Source organism: Monodelphis domestica, chromosome 3 (genome assembly GCF_027887165.1).
Source record: "Monodelphis domestica isolate mMonDom1 chromosome 3, mMonDom1.pri, whole genome shotgun sequence".
Classification (NCBI taxonomy): domain Eukaryota; kingdom Metazoa; phylum Chordata; class Mammalia; order Didelphimorphia; family Didelphidae; genus Monodelphis; species Monodelphis domestica.
In genome coordinates, this window is record NC_077229.1 from 506,992,179 (window position 1) to 507,010,893 (window position 18,715).

General features: G+C 37.6%; 1 protein-coding gene across 1 annotated transcript in view; it reads left to right on the forward strand.

Annotated features, from left to right (window-relative positions):
* The window catches only part of DEPDC1B (DEP domain containing 1B), a 112,810-nt gene that overhangs the window by 22,015 nt on the left and 72,080 nt on the right, over window positions 1-18,715 (forward strand). The gene's annotated exons all lie outside the window — the stretch shown is intronic.

Consider the following 18,715-nt stretch of genomic DNA (forward strand, 5'->3'; position numbering starts at 1 on the left):
CACAAAGAAACCTGATTTCGTGCCTAATCTGGGGGAAGCTGGGATCAAGGGTCAACAGGCTTTACTAGCCATGCGCAAGACTGAGCATGCTCTCTTCTAAGACAATCTTTACATTCTAACTGTTTCCCTTGTCCCTAGATAGGTGTGGACTGCTACAGTTTGAAATTTCCAGGGGTGTGGGTTGACTTGGACCACTATTTGCTCTGATAGAATCTCAGGGTCTGACTTAGCCTGGACTTAAGTTTGAAACCTGTGAGAACAGATGTTTGGGGGGCATGTTGTGTGGCGTTGGGTTTGTGGTTTGCTCTTGGCTTGCTTGTCACTCCTTGCTATGCATCCTGCTAGCTCTGTTTCCCTCTCACCTCAGTTCCCCAGATGGTCTCTGCCTACCTTTTGGGTTTTTATTTTCTTGAAAGTTGTTTTACTCTGTCTCCTTGTTGGGTCTTTTACCCCTGTATTTGTTTTGTGGTGATATTTTAATTTTGGTTGGAGAGGATTTTCATGGTGAAAAGGTGCTGCTACTCTATAGTTACTCCTCCATCTTGGCTCTTGAGCTCACTTTGGTGTCCTTCCATTCCACCCTTGGTGGGTGATGGGGAAGTTGTAGATGCTTGGTGATGGGAATGAACCATTCCTTCCTTTCATAAGAATTTATTATGTGACAGAAATTATACCAAACACTGAGAATAAAAAGCAAAAATGAAGTAGTCCTTGCTCTTGAGAAGTTTATATTCTGTGATAATTTATGAAATAAAAATATCTATTCATTCTTTGCCTACTCTTTGATGGCATGGCTTTATTTGAGGCTGGGAAGAATTCTAGGGGCGTTGCAATGCCAGTTCTACTGTGGTCCTCTTGAGGCCCATCCTCCCCTCTCCCACACCCCCTGCCATTTGAATTTTATTTAAAATCCTTACTTTCTGTCTTAGAATCACTATTGTGTATTGGTACCAAGGCAGAAGAGAAGTAAGGGCTATGCAATTGGGGTTAAGTGACTTGTCCAGGGTCACACAGCTGGGAAGTGTCTGAGGTCAAATTTGAACCCAGGACCTCCCATTTCTAGGCCTGGTTCTCAATCCACTGAGCCACCCAGCTGCCCACTTGTGTTACATTCTTTTTTTTTTCTTTCCCACTTGTGTTGCATTCTTTAAAAAAAACTTACATTTTCTTTTTTTATGTGAACTTAATGATTAAACACACACTTGGCTCATACAAAGAGAAACAAGAGATTTATTTGAAACTGTGAACTGCTGTTACATATAGTTAGCTTTTAAAGAAATTAATCTTTATGTGTTTATAAATATATATCTATTATGGATATATAAATTTATATAACTGTACATTATTATGTGTGTGTGTATATGTATATGCATATGAATTTTATAACATTTAATATATGTCAGGCACTGGGCTAAACATTTTATAATTATCTCATTTGAACTTCACAACATTCCTGATAGGCAAGTGCTATTATTATCCCTATTGTATAATGAGAAAACTGAGGCAAACAAGGATTAAATGACTTGCCCGGAATCCCACAGCTAATTAGAGTCTGAGGGCTTCAAGCCTAGTACTCTACACTGTATCAGATATATTACATTTAATTACATTTTTTTTCTTATATGTACTTAACCATCAAACTTTGCACATATGAAAAAAATAAGAACAAAGGATTTTATTAGAAATTGTGAATTGCTGTTAGGAGTTTAATTAGGAATTGCTATTTGAAAAAAAAACATAATTTCATTTGTTACATATAACGTAAGTTTTGAAACTGCTCTGGGTTCCTTTCACTTAAAAAAAATACTTTTTTGCTTATCTATCACTACCCCCTGCTGCCTCACCCTCCACTTCTCAGAAGTTCTCCTTTGTAACAAATATATGTAGTTCAGCAAAAGAAATCAAAGTATTGGGGGGCAGCTGGGTGGCTCAGTGGATTGAGAATCAGGCCTAGAGATGGGAGTTCCTAGGTTCAAATCTGGCCTCAGACACTTCTCAGCTGTGTGACCCTGGGCAAGTCACTTGACCCCCATTGCCTAGCCTTTACTGCTCTTCTGCCTTGGAGCCAATGCACAGTATTGATTCCAAGATGGAAGGTAAGGGTTAAAAAAAAAAGAAATCAAAGTATTGGTCATATCTGAAAAAGCCTGCCTCCCTGGTCTGTTACTTCTGATAAGTGAGGCATCTTGTATTCAAGATGTACTATTGTTTGCTTATCAGAATTTTGAACTCTATCACTTATTTTCCTTCATATCAAGATTGCTTTCATTGTGTAATTGTTGTGGTCCTGCTCATTTCTCTCAGTTTAAGTCTGAACAAGTTTCCTCTTGTTTCTCTGGATCCCTCATATTTGTCATATCTTACAGGAAAATTACATTGCATTATCTTACGATGATAAATAGAAAATTGAAAGAGACCTTTGAGGTCATCCATTAGAGTCTAGTGCTCTCATTTTACACATGAGAAAACTGGGAAGACTGCACAGCCTTGGGACTTGACCAAGGTCACATAGGTTAGTAGATGGTAGATTTAGAATTTGAATAGGGGACATCTGAGTCCAAATCTAGCTTTCTTTTACTGACTTTTACGTGACTCATGATAATGTTCTCTGATTTGGTCACTGTTCCCCAATAAGTAGGTACCTATTTTGTTTCCTAGTCTTTGCTATTACAAAAAGGACTGATATTTAAAAAAAATAACAATTTTATATATATATATATAAAGTTATATAATTCATAATTATGTATTTTAGATAAAATATACAAATATATAGTATACAATTATATAACCATGCTATTATCTTATATAATTATATGTTATATTTATACATCATAGAATATATTTATATATAATATAGAAATGTATATTTAATGTTTATATTACCAATGAATATTTATTAGTATTTATTTTATTAAATAATTTAAAGAAAATAAATTATACCATTAAATTAATATTTAATAATAATTATATATTTACATATAACATTTAAAATGTATAAAATATATAATTATATTAAAAATATATAGGAGTTAGCAGGTGTTTGCTTATATCTGTAGTTTCAGCCATCCCCTTTGGACGCAAGGCTCTACTGTACCATGTAGTCCTGGGCTGGTTCCAGATTGTAGAGGCTCACAAGATCTGATTGTTAAATTTTAATTGTAAGCATTTACACCTCAGAAATTGGCAAATGCTGGCCATTTTTGGAGAACTAGCTCTGCCTATCCTCTGACTACTTGTCTCCAGGAATATTGGCCAGATATTTTAAAATATTTATAACAAATTTTTACCTAGCTTCTTAGACTTCTTATTAGACAAATTTGCCATGAAGATTATTTCCCCCAACTATTTCCCTTCTAATTGTTATTGCATTTGGTTTTTTTCGGCCCAAACTCTTCAATTTTATGTAATAAAAATTGGCCACTTCATTTTTCATTATCACCTTTGTACCTTGTTTAGGTAAAAATTAGGTAATTTAGGTAAACTATAGTTGTGCGATATACCTATCTTCCTTTCCAAAAAAATTTAAAACCCTTACCTTCTGCCTTAGAATTAATACTGTGCATTGGTTACAAGACAGAGAGGTAATCCCTTTCCAAAATTGTGAAAAAATGACATGACCTTTTTTTACATTAGGCCATGTATCCTATATCCAATGGACCAGAGGTATGGTGGCATAGCATGTCAAATATTTGTGTAAATCTAATTTCTTTCCTGTTGCCTTCCAGTTTTCCCAGGAAGGTTTGTTTAACAGGGAGACTGCCTTGTTCTGTAGTTTTTACATCCTTGAATTTATGGAATACAATGCTACTGTGTTCAAGCTTTGCTGGGTTTTGTTTACCTAATCTTTTCCATTGATCAACTTTTCTGTTTTTCTAACCAGAATCCTCTGCTTTTGATGATAACTGCTTTGTAGTACAGTTCAAGATCTGGTCCTGCTGCCCTTCCCTTCCCCCGCTTCATCCCTCTCCTTTTTCATGATTTCCCTTGAGATTCTTGACCTTTTATTCCTCCCCTCTGCTGCATTCTCGAAATGCCCTGTTTTTTTCTCCCTACATGTAGAGAAAACAAAAACTCCAACTTTTTCTTGCTTATTGTACATCTTTCATAGAATTTGAAAAAGAGGAGTATTAAACCCCTTTGAGCAATCCCGGCTCTGATCTCAGCTGGTGGTTAATTTGGCCTTTGTGGAAAGTACAGGGCCTGGATCCAGGAATTTTGCCAATATTTCATTTGTTCCTATTTAGCCCTGACAATGCAAATCTACCCTTACCCTGTTTGCAGTCTCTTTTCTTGATGCAAATTAGACAAATTATGTGGTCACTTTTATAAAATGAACACTAGCAGGTGCTAAATAAGCCGGGGAAAAGGGAGTCTTTATCCCCCTCAGTCCTGTTCAACCTTCCCTCTGCATTTTTTCTGTTTTGCAGAGTAATCAGATTGGGAAGCAGATTGAGGGGTATCCAGGGTGTCCAAAAAGTCTCGGTGTAGCTTTATGGTTTATGCTTAACTTTTAAGCAGTGAAATGGTTCAGTGGATAGACTGCAAAGGTTCCATCTTCCTGAGCTCAAATCTGTCTTAGAGCTGATAATAAGACAGAAGGTAAGGGTTAAAAAAAAGAGAAAACCCCAAATGGAGTCAAGAAGGGTCAGATACAGTAAACATGACAATTACAAGCAACAATGACATCAGAAGTATAAAGTGATACCAACTTGCAAAAAACATTTGAAAGGTTAATTGTTAAAATTATTACTATTGTCCCATTTTTTATTAAAAGTCAACATAGTCCTCTTCTGACACGTTTCTCTAGTTGATTTTTGAACTTTTATGAAGTATTCATCAGTCCCTGCTTAGAGATCAAAAGGATTGTATTTGTAATTCTAGCTGTAAGATTCTAAAAGAATGAGATTCTGATGTGTACCCCACAGATTTTCCCCCAAGAAAAATCTAATGGAGATCTAAATTGACTTCCTTCAGTTGTTCAGCATTAGTTTTCATTTCATTTGTATGAGTTCTTATGAGATTTGTCCTCTATTCTTCCATTCAGTTAAGGATAGCACCATCTATATCAGCCTGCCATTTTTGTTTTACTTCTGTTCTCAGAAAAGAGTTTTATTTACATTGACTGTCCTGAAAAATATTATTGATTATGAACACTTAGGGGGCTAGCCAAGGGGACCTCCTCTACCCATTCAGCAGTCTGAGAAAATGTCATTTGGAAGCCCCCGTGCGTGTGCATGCACACACACACACACATACAATATGACTTATTAAAATGACAACTAAAATGTATCATTCAAAATTCATATAACCAATAAAGTGCTAAAGAAATTTAAATAGCAAACTTTCAAGTTTTTTTTTTTGGGGGGTGTAGGTTTGTAGCATTTATGCTTTTGAAGTTATTAAATCTTAAAATAGCAACAAGACTTTTGGGACACCCCAGTATTACCATAAGGAGTATGGAAATTGCTTATCTCTGAAAATTATTCAATTTAAACATATCAGTAGATAACTTGGAGTGAGTTGTAAATTCTTCAGGAAATTGTTCTTAAGTTCTGTAAAGGAATGCAATAAATAACTAGGCCTCATCCTTGAGGATAAAATTTATTTTGATGGAGAAGAAGAATATGAGCAAAAAAAGGAAAAAAATGCATAGAATATATAAAAGGGTAAATCTGGGACTGTGTCTTCCATTCAGAGGAGAGTCATAATTTAATCAGATAAGGATTTCTAGAGGAAATGGGTCTCAAGGTGTGATTCCAATGGAAGATATTCTTATCTGGGAGAATTTTAGGGCAAAATTTGTGAATGGATGCTTTAAGAATGTTGCCAACTCTAAAGCCTTATTTAAGCATGTTTACACTGTATCTGACATAAGTTGGATACATATGTACTACCCAGTAAAGGAACCCACTAAATAATTGCTTCCTTCCTCCTCCTTTCCCCTCAAGGCAGCTAGGTGGCACAGTGCTGGGCCTGGAGGGAGGAAGATCAGAATTCAAATCTGATATCAGACACTTAGAGAAGAGAGATGGGAATGGCAAGTTGGTAGAATAACCATAAAACATGCAACTAACTTCACTATCTTATGAGTAAGTTTTGTGGTGATCTAAAACACTTACAAGAATGACATCAAAGATCACTGATCACAGATCACTCTAACAGATGTAATAATAATAATGAAAAAATTTGAAATATTGTGAAAGTTACCAAAATATGGCAGAGTCAGAATGTAAGCACATGCTGTTGGAAAAATGGTACCCATAGACTTCCTCCATGCAGAGTTAGTTGCCACCAACTTTCCATTTGTCAGAAAAGACAGTATTGGGGGTAGCTGGGTGGCTCAGTGGATTGAGAGCCAGGCCTAGAGATGGGAAGTCCTGGGTTCAAATCTGGCCTCACATACTTCCCAGCTGTGAGACCCTGGGCAAGTCACTTAAACCCCATTGCCTACCCTTACCACTCTTCTGCCTTGGAACCAATACACAATAGTGATTCCAAGATGGAAGGTAAGGGTTTAAAAAAAAAAAGAAAAGAAAAGGCAGTATCTTCAAGGCTCCATAATAAAATCAGGTATGCCCGTAATAGAGGTTATTACCACTGAGCCCTTGTTCAGAGCCTCACTAGCTTGGATATGATATTTAACTGCTTTTCTTCCACAAACATAGTCTTCAAGAAATCTTATGTCAAAAGAAAAAGTATGATTTTTAGTAGAGTAATAATACATATTTGTAATAAATTTATTTATAATAAATATTTTTTATTATCAATTAATTCTGAAAAGTTTGGAGAATTGGAAGTCTATGAGGAATTGAAGTGGGTGTCAGAGAAAGGAGAGAAAGGTTCTGATGTCTAGATGTCCCTAGTAGTTAGACAAGATCAGATATATCCAGCATTTATTCATTTTGATCTTATCAACACTTGGGCCTCTAAGTTTCTGCAATATTTACTTTCACTTGTATGTGTTCACATGTGTTTGTCTTCATGCCCACATTTGGCTATAAAGTCTTTAAAGATAGCATCACCTGTTCCAGCTCACCGTTTTTGCATTCTATTCTTTGTGCAGTTTTATGTATAGTAACTATTCTGAATATTATTATTTTTTGGTTCTTCCTTTATGAATTTCAGTTCTGCTTTTATTCAGATATTTTATTTCTTAGAGAGTACTTAAATTTTTTAAATGAATGAAATAAACATCAACTATTATGAATATTTCAATATACAAAGAATAGGAAAAGTAGATTACATATGAAATAGTGAATCTTGATTACAGCTTAAAAAAACCCCCAAACCCTTATCTTCTGTCTTCGACTCAAAACTGTATATTTGTTCGAAGGCAGAAAGGACTAGGCAATGGGAGTTAAGTGATTTGCCCAGGCCCAGCACTAGGAAGTGCCTGAGACCAAATTTGAATCCAGGACCTTCTGTCTCTAGGTCTGGCTCTCAATCCACTGGGCCCCCCAGCTGCCCTCTTGATTACATCTTAAATTTAACATGATAGCACCAAATATTATCCAGTTGTTCCATATCTTTCTGAAGTTTATGTTTCTTCAGTATATTTTTTAATGTTTCATAGATTTTTTTTAAATCTTACTCTCAATCTCCTACTTGCTCCTACAGCTATCTTCCCTCCCCAAATAAAAGCCTGCTCTTGTAGCAGATAAATATAATCAAGAAACACATACACACACTCACACACCCCCTTGGTCTTGCCCGAAAATCTAGGTCTCTTTCAGTAAGTTTAGTCCATCATCTCTTTGCCAAGAGGTGGGGAACGTGATTAACCTTGAGGCTTCTGGAGTCTGAATTGGTCATTGCACTAATAAGCATTGTTACATATTTAAAAATTGTTTTCCTTTATATTAATTGTAACCGTTGTATAAATTGTTCTTCTAATTCCACTTACTTCATTCTGCATTTAGTTCATTCAGGACTTCCAAGTTTCTCTGAATCATGCCTTTTGTCTTTTTTTAATGAAGGAAATACTATTTCATGACAAAATATCATAATTTGCTCTGCCATTCCCCAAGTGATGGGTGCGTACTTTGCTTGCAGTCATTTAATACAACAAAATATGCTACTATAAATATTTTTGTGTATGTGGGTCCTTTCCTTCTGTCTTTGATTTCTTTGCCATATGTGGGGTGAATGAACACTGGGTAAAAGGAAATGCACAATTTAGGGACTTTAGGGGTACATTCTAAATTGGATCAATTCACAGCTGTACTAAGGCAACAATGTGCTTGTCCTCCCACAGCCCCTCCAATAACTGTTACAGTCTTTTTTGTCTTTTTGCCAATCTGATGTTATTACAATTTTCATTTATTAGGAATGATTTAGAGCATTTTTCATATGTTCTTGAGAACTTGCATTTCTTCTTTTGAAAACTGCCAGTTCTTATCCTTTGTCCACTTAGCTATAAGGGCATGGCATTTGTTACTAATTTGTATCAATTTCCAGTCTTTTTGATATCAGACTTTCATCATAGAAATTTGCTGCAAAAGAATCCCTTCCCCCTCATCTCAGGTTAACTTTCTGCTCTATTTATAATTTTAGGTTGTGCAAAACATTTTCAATTTTTTGTAGTCAGAATTGTACATTTTCTTTCCTTTGGTACTCTGTTTCTTATTTGTTCAGAACTTTCCCCATATTTGTTATTGTGAAAGGTATCTACTTCCTTGATTTATTTATGGAGTATTTTCTTATATCTGCATTAATTTCTTAGTAAGCACTTAATAAGCACCTCTGTGCTTATTCAAATATAGTACTGGGATGGGTCTTTGGGGGAGAAAAGCTTTCTCTGCTGTGATAGAGACTTGAAGAGAGAGAGGTTTTGCAGGACAAGCCAAGATGCAAGAACCAAGGCTGGGGACTTGGCTGTCAATCAAGATGAAGGTTCCAAATGGAATGTTCCCAGGAGTTGGCAGTTGAGACTGGATGAGGACCCTTGTAGAGTTGTCTTGGGTTTTGGGGCTCTCTGACCAAGGGAGAAACCTCTGCTCTCTCTGAGATTTGACTGACCAGGAGTTGGAGGAAAGCCAGGCTGAAGGAGAAACTTTTCTTGGTAGCTTTGTGAAGAAGAAAGAAGATTTTAACTGTTGTCCTCCATCTCTGACTGTCTCTCTATCACAGTTTGTGACAAGACTAATTATTTCCATAACCCTCCTAAATTCTCCTTGTAGTTTAGGGAAACCCTCATCCCTCTTACCTCAGTTTCCCATCCTGTTATCACAATAAACCCCTTACCTGAGAAAGAAAACTAGAGTATCTTATAGTCCACTCAGAGGGGAGGGAGGAAGCCAAAAGGCTTCCAGAAGAGGGTGGTAAGGGTTATCTGAATACTTTGACTTTGCTCCAGTTTTTATAGCATTTTGCATTTCACTCAAGTCAGGAGCTTGCTGTGAAGACTTTAACTTGCAGTGTGAACAGCAAGTGGACTTTTTGTACCTAGTTTGTGCATTACGTTTGTCTCTGTTAGTACTCTCATGTTTCTTGGTCAAAAAGCAGTTTCTAATCAAGTGCCCTTTCTAGTGACAAAAGAAACACTCCCTAGTTTCTCTTTGCACTGATCTTTCCTGGTAACTAGGTTTCTGGGGACTAGATTTTGTGTATCTCCTAACCGTGTTCAAAATTTTAATTTCTTCAATTTCCTTTTGTTTCAAATCCTTTTCAGTCCTCTCTAACTTGAGCTTCCTTACTCTGATCTGAATTGTTTTCAAATAGGTAACCTGCAGCCTCTCTCAATTCAATTAGAGAAACTGAGTTATATTTAGGGAAATAGTCCTTGAAGTCTGTTCTCAATTTGTGTGTGCATCCCCTCAGAAATTGTCTACAAACGTGGCCAGCTGTCTCGTCAGTGTCATCTTCTAGACCTAAGATGGACTCTGCCATTTCTGACAGATGGTCTATGTATGTGGCAGGATGTTCCCCTTTATCCTGTCTGATCTTGTCAAACTTGGCCCATGCATTTGGCTTGGAATAGCATTGCTTAATGGCTTGCAGTAAGCCCTCACTGCACATTTTCAGATAGGACATGCTGGTCAGATTTGCAAAGTCTATATCCCCTCTTTGTTCTACAGTTGGCCAGCTAGTCAAATTGCTCTCAGATCTAGTTTTCTCCAAAAATTGCCTTTGTTCATGGGGGCTGAACAGTTCAGATAACAGAAATTCAACATCTTTGAAGTCTGGATCAAAGATCTTGAACGCCTGTTTAAGCTCCTTTTGGGATTTAAAAGGATTGTCCACAAATTTTGGGAAACAGCTTTTAGTGGACTCAATTTCCTGGGTGAAGAATTGTCTATGGGCTTTTGAGATAATCACACCAGCATTAGTAGTTAGCTTGGTGTCTTCCTTCAAAGGACAGATTTTCTCAGGGTCACTAGCTGCCTGGTTTTCATTTCCACTGCCACCATTAGTTTCCTGAGGTGCATTCTCTGTTTGCCCATTGTCCTTGCCCATGACTAGATCTAGCCCTTTTTCCTTGATTAGTTGTTCAAACACAGCCTTAATCATCTTGTCTAAGTTGTTGTCAATGGCCATAATCTCCTCTGCCTTAAGGGGAACTACAAATCTGAATACTTTCCTCACTTGGGTCAGAGTCTGTAACACAGCCATAAAGATTACATATACTTGTGCCAGGACTTGCCAGAGAATCAATTCATGTTGAAATGGCATTTGTAAAATATTCAGTGTAACGTTAACATACTCTATAGTATCCACTACCATATGGGTTATCCTACTGTATACAATGTGGTAAACCCAAAAGCAGACAATTCCTGCCAAGACTATCACATCAAAAACCACTTGTTTGAATGTAGTTAGTTTCTTTCTTTCCTGCCTTAAAAGGATGGGGTTCGAGTCAAACTAGAGGTGCCACTTGAAATAGAGATTGTTAATCTGTTTGAACTATTTCTTATTGAAATAGAAATGGTGATCTGTGTGACACTATTGTTGATGGTGACTGTGGCTAGAGAGAGCTGCTACTAAGTATGGGGACACCCTTGCCTAGAGAGCAATGGGGATAAAGGTACTTGAGAGACACTGAGAGATAGTGATACAAGGATGCTGCCACAGATGCTGGTACAGAGGAATGCTCTGGGGTTTGCCTGTTGATCCCTACTGGTGGCTAGTGGATCAATATTTCTCCTAATCTCCTCCTACCCTCTCTCCCTCCCTCCTTCACCTCTCCTCCTTGTCTCCCTCACCTCCCTTAACCACCCTCTTCTGGAAGCCTTTTGGCTTTCTCCCTTCTGTGAATTTTAAAACTATTCCACCCTAATCAGACCATTCTTTAGAAGATCTGATTTAGCTATTTCCTGGTCAATAACAACAGACATACTTGGAATAACAGAATCAGGTCTTGGAAACTCCACATTCTCCACCCTACTCAGTTTAACAAGATTTTGAAAGGTTTGCATCAAACTCAGGATTTAATTATCTGAGGAGATGGCCTTCATCAGACATGTGCAAGACAACCTAAGTCCTCATTGTTACAGATAAGATGCAGAAAAATGATGTAAAAATGTCCATTTAAGGCATGTCAGTTTCTGCCTCTTTCTCTTTCCCTGAAGAGAGAACTCTGGCTGGCAGCGTGCTAAGTGCTCTGACACCTTGGAGTGTTGGATGGTGAGTTTTGCCCTCTGATTTCAGGTTCGGGCATCTTAGCTAAGCCTCTTTGGAGGTCAGGCTGATTCCTTCCTCCTTCACACTCAAAACCTTACTTTCTAGATCTCCTATCTTCCTGCCTGGTACCAGCCCCTTCCTTCCTCCTTCTTCTTAAAATCTTCTCTACAATATCAATTAAATAACCATAAAATTTAGCAGCTGACTTGGGTATTTTATTATTTGGGATTTCCCTTGGTGACCACTTAAATTTAGATTTTTTCAGTCTCAACCATAATTTCACCCTTTACACTTCCCTCTGAGTGGACTATAAAATACTCTAGGACATAAATATAAAATAAAAAATATATATAAATATAAAATGTCTAGGACAACAGTTAAAATCTTTCTTTTTCACAAAGCCACCAAGAAAAATCTCTCCTTCAGCCTGGCTTTCCTCCAACTCCTGGTCAGTCAAATCTCAGAGAGAGCAGAGGTTTCTCCCTTGGTCAGAAAGCCCCCAAACCCAAGCCAGCCCTACAAGGGTCCTCATCTAGCCTCAACTGCCAACTCCTTAGGAACATTCTGTTTGGAACCTTCATCTTGATTGACAGCCAAGTCCCCAGCCTTGGTTCTTGCATCTTGGCTTGTCCTGCAAAACCTCTCTCTCTTCAAGTCTCTACTACACTGCCCTCAAAGTGTTTACATTTTAATGAGGGAAGATAACATGCCAAAGAAAGCTCACTATCAGGAGTGGGAGAAGGGGAAGAATTAAGGGGGTACTTGAATGGAGCTTTCTCTCCTTTATGGCTAATAAATTGTATAATATTGGTTATGGTATATTGTTTTAAACCTAATTTCATCCTGCTTTTCCAGTTTTCCCAGCAGTTTTTAATCTAATAATATATCCCTAGAACTTGGTATTTTGGGATTTTTCAAACACTACTATTCGTTACTTCTGGGTTATTTACTTAATCTGTTGCATTGATTAATTTTTCCATTCTTTAACCCGAGCCAAACAATTTTGATAATTATTGCTTTGTAGTATATAGTTTGAGGTCTGGTACTTTACTTGCCACTTTTAAAAATTATTGAAATTTATAACCTATTACTCCTTCAGATAAATTTTGTGATTCTTCCTTAGTTATATAATGTAATCCTTTGATAATCTTTATTCTATGAACAGGCCCATACTTGAGCAATTACTCCCATTATTTGAATTTTCTATAAATAGTATTCATAGTCCTATTCTTAGTTTGTGTGTATATCTTGGAATGTGGACTCAGATATTTTACATATATTATATAGCTTTATTTCCCCCTGGACCCTGATTTCATCTGTGTGTAGGGAATTTTTACTCTCCCTAGGGAGAGTGGTGTCTCTTTCTCTGTCAATGGAGGTCAGCATGTGATCAGCAATGAATGGATTTAAAGCAGGAGTCCATAACCCTTTTTGTATCCTGGACTCCTTTGGCAGGTGGATGAAGCATTTGTACTCCTCAAAATAATGGTTTTAAGTGCATAAAATAAATGCATGGGATTAATATATTATTTTAAAAGTTCATCGACTGCAGATTGTAATATATGACCAGAAGGAGGTGTCACACACACACACACACACACACACACACACACACACACACACACACACACACACACACACGGGAACTGGAGAGAGAGGGTGAGAGAACTGAAGAAATGGAGAGAGGGAAGAGATTGATCCTTCCCTCTCTTTCCCTTGGGAAAGATAACACAATTTGTCTTCCAGAGGGACAGAATACGTCTCCTCAGAGATTGGGTTTGGGAGATAGAGGTTAAGGACTAGAGGAGAAAGTCTTAGAGAAATGATCCACTGCCTCCCTTCTTGATCTTAGCTATTATTGAGAGGCAGGTAAATTTCCTACCTCTGGATCCCCCCAATATCCCAACTGCCACCTTTCCCTTTGCGACTTAGTTCACTCCTCAGCCCTGGTCTTAAACTAGTTCTCTTTTTTGGGGAATGACATGATTCTCCCCAAATCTTCAGTCTCCTTTGATATCAGCAAGCAGGCATACCTGATCTAAATGGTAACACTTTATTCTTGAGAACACACAGGGTAGGGAGAGTGAGGGTGTTGGGTGAGGAAAGTGGGAGATAGGAATCCCTATAGATTAGCAATTGACCTCTCCCCAAATCCTGAGGGGTTCAGGCTGACTGCCTGACCCTCCTTTTGGTCACTTGTTGGGTTTGTCCTTCCTCCTAAACTAATCTAGCTATGAGTTGAAGTTCAGGACAATTTGGGGGAAGAGAGATCTTCTCAGTAGACTGCTTCCTATACAGTCCTAGTCTACTTTTGTCTTTAGCTTGAACCAGGGAGATTTAGGGATTCACTGGAAGGTAGTCAGTGTCCAGAGGAATCCTCCATCTCAGAGGTCCTCCTCTTAAACCGCCCACTCCAGGAGCGAGCTGACCAGAAGTAAGTTGGCAGTTTTTTGAATTCTCCCAGCTCATCTGTTCCTTCTTGGAATCTTGAGTCTTCCTTGCCCTTCCCCTGCTTGAGCTGTTCCTTTGCATTGTTGGATATGATTTTTTCTCTCCTTTTGTAACTTTTCTCTTAAAAGATAAATAAACCCTGTTTATGATGATCATTTGGGGCAGAGAGGTTAAATGACTTGCCCAGTGCAACACATTCACAGTACATGTTAGAGACAAGACTTGAACTCAGGACTTCTTGACTCAAAGGTTAGCTCTATATTATATCATGCCACAGTGCTCCATTCTATTTATTTTATTTTTTAATATTTTTATTTTTTACCAGTTATGTAGTTATTTAAAATAGAATTTATTTTCCTCTTTTTTCATGAGTTTTATTGGTAATAAGGAAAAAAAATTGTTGTGTATCTTATCTGTGCTTGATTGCCTCATATTAGATCCTTGCTGATATTATTTTGTAACTTAACCCCTTCCATTCAGTCTCTTTTCTTTTGTTGTATTTTATCCCATAATATTTTATGTAGATTCACTTTTTTCTTTTTTTTAACTTCCCCCTTTCCCTTTTCTTTAAGTCCAATTTCTTATGATAATTTTTTTCAATTTATCCACTTTGGTTCATTTACTACTATTCTTGAGGAGATGCTGAAAATTAAACTTTCTTCCCACCTCATACTTGCATTCTGTCTGAAATCCCCTTTTACCACATCACCTTCAAACTGTTTTGTTACCCTTATTAGTTGTTACCCTTATTATTTATTTTTATTCTGGATTTCCATATACACAGCAAACAAAAGGATTCTGTTTGAAACTATGAATCTATTTCATACCACTGTTTAAAAAAAGAAAGTAGTAAATTCAACATTTTACTTTCAAAATTTCCCTTATTTTTTTCCTTGTAAATTCTTCCTGTTCTTTTCTGTGCATTTAAAAAAAAGTTACATTGACCCACTTTTTGGGAGTCATTACTATTTCTGACTTATTTCTTTCCTCTTCCTCATCTACTAACCAAAAGAAAGGAACACAATACCTTTGTGACATATATTCAAAGAAAATGAATCTATGTAGTGGCTATTTACAAAAATTTATGTTCCTGCACCTTGCGTCCATCACTTGTCAGGAAGTAGCTAACTTGTTTCATCACAGGTCCTCTTTGAAGTCATAGTGGTTCATTGATTTGATCAGTTATTAAATCCTTCAGAGTTGTTTTTCCTTCAGATTTTCCCCCGGATCTGCTAATTTTACTTCATTAGTAACTACTACCCAAGATTCTCTGAAATCAGCTCTCTTGTTATTACTTATGGCATAATTCTTTATAGTCCATTGCATTTATATGCTACAGTTCAGCATAGTCTAAGTCACTTGTCTAAGAAGCAATCTAAGTCACTTATTTACATTTTAGTGTTTTGCTCCTTATCCTCTCTTTACCCCTGCTACCCTCATCTCTACTTGTTTTCCTGTTGAGTTTGTTTTATTTCTACCCAGAACTGTGTAAATATGTGTGTAAGAATGCATGTGTTTTGTCTCTTTTAGGTAAGAGTGAAGTTGATCTGATGCCAACTCCCCCTATTCCTTCTTCCATACTCAAATACTTCTCTGCTTAAACATCCCAAACATGAGAATCAGCATATTCTACCCTCTCTCCCCCACTTTCTAACATAGGTATATTCTACCTTTAATCTTTTCTTTTCCTCTTAAAATTCTGATCTGATAACAGAACCCAATACATGAACAGAACCAACAAATTCCTGCGGCTTCTATTTTTCTTATTTAACTCCTTCAGTAACCTTTCTAGGGGACACTCCTTCTCCTCCCTCTTTAGAATGTTAGCATAACACTACCACACAGCTCCGTTCATCTGCTATAAAATAAATTTAGCTTTTTAGACTTCTCTATTTCAGATTTCCTATTCAGCTTTCATCTTTTCATCAAAAATGCTTGAAAGTCTTCTATTCGATTAAAATCCCCCCCCTCCATAATAGGCAGTTTGTTGTTACTCTTACAGTAGCTACTGAAAAGTTGTTACTCTTATTTGTTGAGCCTGAAACCCCCCAACAAAACCTCCCAACCATTCTAGAGTTTCTGGTTGTTATTACATTTTGGGGAATGTAGAATCTCATATTTGGAAGAGAAGATGCCGGTTGCATCTTTAGAAATTTCATGGCTACATCCATCATTATTCAGTTCAACATAATGCCACCATTTTGGCATGAGTCCCAAGGCTTCAATACAAGGAAACCCTTCAAAATTATTTGCATCTTTTATCTTTACATCTTTTTCATTTCCAAATATATATATTCTTCCACCTTCCCCTACTCAGTGAGCCATCCTTTATACAAAGTGAGAAAGAAAAAGACAGTTTGGCAAAACCAGCCAACATATCAACTGAGTTTTACAACTATGCAGTATTCCACAACCAAAGCTTCTTCCTTTTAGCACACAAAGAAAGAAATGAGGTACATTTTCTCCTCTCTTCTCTAAGGCCACTTTTGGTGATTGCAGTTATACAGTATCCAATTTCATTGTTTGTTCTTTAGTCGTTATAGACCAAATGAGATCACACAGACTGTCCTTGAGCTCTCCACATTCACTTAACTTTGTAGCTTTATCAGATCCTATGACTTTAATTAGCATTATTCTACTCTCAAAGCTCTAGATTCTGTATAAATATCTCCAGGTTACACATCTACTGTCTGTTGGATAGATTAGACTGGATATCTTGTTTACATCTCATTAAGCATGTCCCTCCAACTCACAGTACCACTTTTGAACTTCCCTGTATCTATTGAGGTTCCGTCATCCTTCCCATTGCCGAGGTCCACAATCTTCGTATCAGCTTTGACTTCATTTCTCACTCATCTTCACTCCATATATTTAGTCAGTTTTAATCTCATTATTTTTACCTAAGAAATTACTCACACCTCTCCTCATTTCTGGACTCAGCCACCACTTTAGTTCAAGTCCTCATCACTTTCTGCTTGAGTTGTCATGATGTTTTCCTACTGGCCTCTCTGCCTCAGGTCTCTGTCCTCTTTGATCCATCCTCCCTACAGCTATGAGAGATTTCCAATTTGCAAGTCTGACCATTTCTTTCCCTTGAGTCAATAGTTTTTGGTGGCTCCCTATTGCTTCTAGTGTCTTAAGTCTCAGCAGATGAGCTGAACCAGGTTGAGGGTAACTGATAGACTATAAACCTGTCAGTGATTTGGTGTGTGTGTGTATGTGTGTGTGTGTGTGTCTACCCCATGTATATGAAGACTACCCCCTCAGAAAGAGCAAATGAGAACAATTTCTTCAAATGGCTGAAGCAGGCACTGTGGAGAGCTTAGAACTTGGTCAGATATCCCTGAGCCTGACTAGTCATCTTGACTTTTGCCTTGCCACTGGACTTTGATGACTCGGGAAGAAATTATGAGGTTGATGACTGTGAAACTCTATCTCATTTAAGTCCAACATGAGCAAGTCAAGAAACACTCCATGATGTCACTGTTCTCCTTCTAAATGAAGTGTGAACAACAGTATCAAAAATAATATCTTTGCTTAGTTTTTAGAGTCCGGAAAAACCTGGCCCTCCTTCCCTTCCCTTCTCTTCCCCCTTCCTACTTCTCTTTCTTTCTTTCCCAATTTTTGGTTACAAGGAAGAAAAGCAAGGACTAGGAATCTCCAGGCCTGGCTCTCAGTCCACTAGAGGTAATAGGGACCCACTGTAAACAGTTGAGTAAAGGGAATTAAATGGTCAGACTTGCAATTTAGAAACCTCTGATGGCTGTAGGGAGGATGGATCAGAGAGGACAGAGACCTGAAGCAGAGAGGCTGGTTAGGAGAGCATCCTGATAATTCAAGAAGAAAGTGATGAGGCTTGAACTAAAGTGGTGACTGAGTCTAGAGATGAGGAGAGGTGTGAGTAATTTCGTAGGTAAAAGTAATGAGATTAAAACTGACTGAATATGTGGAGTGAAGATGAGCGAGAAGTCAAGTCCCTCTGCCCCAACCTATCTTTTCTAACTTAATTGTTCATTATTATCCCTAACTCCAGGAAAAGCTTGCCTTCTCCTGGGCTCATCCATGATATTCCTTTTCACAGAGAACCTCTTAAAGCAAATGTTGTCTAGGTAAAAGGACAGATCAGAAGCTGATTGGGAAACTTGGAGGATGGAGAAGATGGATTAAAAAGCCTGCGGGTTGTGTGTGTGTGTGTGTGTGTGGGGGGGGGGGGAATAGAGGGGGCTATTAAGGAAACTTAGAGAGTAAAAATTAAGTTTGTGAATTTTCCAGGTGAGGAAGCACCTTTCTCTGCCCCCTTCTAAGTATTAGCAATAACGTGGAACTGAAGTATGGTTTTAATATCTGTTGTACTTATTGAATAAAGATTTTTTTAACCCTTGCTCTTAATTTAAGAAGCAGATGAGTTCAACATTTTATGTTCTCTCTAAGGAAAAGAAAACTACATTTAAGTTGCATTTTTGTATGTGATCATTGTTGGAGAGGGCTACTGCAGCATGGGAAGCGTGCCTGGCCTTGGAATAAGTACCTCTGCTCAGCTGTAAATTCAAATTATAGAAACCTCACTTTATGATATTAACAGGTTCCGATCTCCCTCTAGTGTCCATTCTTTGTTATTGCAGCCTTGTTAGTTACACAAGGATGG